The sequence below is a fragment of the Bos taurus genome, chromosome 26, assembly GCF_002263795.3.
Source record: "Bos taurus isolate L1 Dominette 01449 registration number 42190680 breed Hereford chromosome 26, ARS-UCD2.0, whole genome shotgun sequence".
Taxonomy (NCBI): Eukaryota; Metazoa; Chordata; class Mammalia; order Artiodactyla; family Bovidae; genus Bos; species Bos taurus.
Window position 1 is genome coordinate 30,533,679 of NC_037353.1, and position 1,561 is coordinate 30,535,239.

Sequence of the window (1,561 nt, forward strand, 5' to 3'; positions counted from 1 at the left end):
GTGAGAAGAACTCTGGGCATCTGGCCCAGCATCTCAAGGTGAGCACATGATGGGCAAAGAAGAGAGGAACCAAGGAGAAAGGGCCTATTGCTTGGATCTGTGAGCAACCCAAGCTCCTTGAGATAGATGCCTCACTCAGCCTCTTCTCCCAGTCCCTCCTCTGGGAAAATCAGAGCCCAGTTTAACAAAGCAGAAAGGTGGACAACTTTACTGTGTGTTAAATTTGGTTACTTTCAAAATGATACTCTGGTTTGCTTAAAAGTGCAGTGCAAGTAATTGGGTTCGTTTCACCAACTCAAATAAAAGATAAGTGTCCATGTGAATAAGTGATAGCTTTCCTTTACACAGAGAAATTCAAACTAAGACAGGCAAAAAGGTGGAGTGGTGGAGCTGCTGAGAGCCTAGGCTTCAGGATTAGACAGAAGACAGAACTTGTTACATGCCGACTCCATCCTTTTTTTTTTTTTTTTTTTTTGCTTTTTTAAACTGTTTTATTAACTTCACAATATATAATGAACATTTCTCCATGCAACAGTTAAAACCTTCCTGCTGATAGAAACTTACAGATTGGGTCAAAAACACAACATTCAATTAGAAGCTGGTAATAGGAAATGGGCAAGAAACAAGCTTAACACCAAAACCTTTACAACAAAGGTAAGTCAAGAACATCTAAGTTTAGGAAGTAAGAGTCTCCTAACTTCAGGGAAAACATCAGGATTCAAGGCATAAGGCAAAAGTCATCATGATGCTCATGGTAAGCGGGGTCAGTGCTAACTGCCCGCAGACTATGACTCAACTGCTTTTCCCTCAGCTTTTCCATCAGCTGCCTCACCTCCTCCCCAATCCTTTCCATATTCTCTTCTCTCATCCTTGCCTGTGGCTCGCCAAGTCTCTGAGACACGTCCCATCTATAATGCAGGATGGGCTGCCTAACACGGAACCGCCTAGGATTTCCTCTAGGTACATAATATTCACTAGCACCCGAAAGGAGGGCCATAGGTTCTCTTTTATTAGCATCTTGATCCTTTCCATCTTTCTTTTTCATTCTTCTGGTTGGCATCTTCCATGTTTCGATGTTTTACTGCTTGTTCCTCTTTGGACGCCATTGCTCCTGGGCCTATCCTTGCTGTCTCCTGCTCCTCCCGATTGTTGCTGCACGTGTGCCGCTGCAACACTTCCGCTCGCAGACCTGCTCCCCTCGCGCCTGCCATTCTTGGGGGCCGCCCCGGCCCGCACTCCCCTCAGTGCCAGGCGGAGCAGGTACCAAGAAGCAAGCAGGTGACCGTCGGGTCTGACTCCATCCATTTTTGACACACACACTTTGTGTGTCTTTGGACAAGTTTCTAGAAAATTAAGATAACCGACCATACCTACTTCACAGCATTTTGTGAAAACATAGGAGGGGCACTTTGCAATATGCCAACTGTTATATGGGTTCAATAAACAGTTTCTCTTGTTGCTACTAGGAATTCTTGGGGAATCAGACTTCATGAATGTACAATATTTCTTTAAATGAACTTTAAAATCCTGTAATAATTTTATATTTATAGAAAAGTTACAA

At 43.6% G+C, this 1,561-nt stretch overlaps 1 pseudogene; it reads right to left on the reverse strand.

Annotated features, from left to right (window-relative positions):
* Window positions 1–602: 602 nt before the first annotated feature.
* LOC786157 (protein BEX2-like) lies at window positions 603–1,272 on the reverse strand (annotated as a pseudogene).
* Window positions 1,273–1,561: the final 289 nt, after the last annotated feature.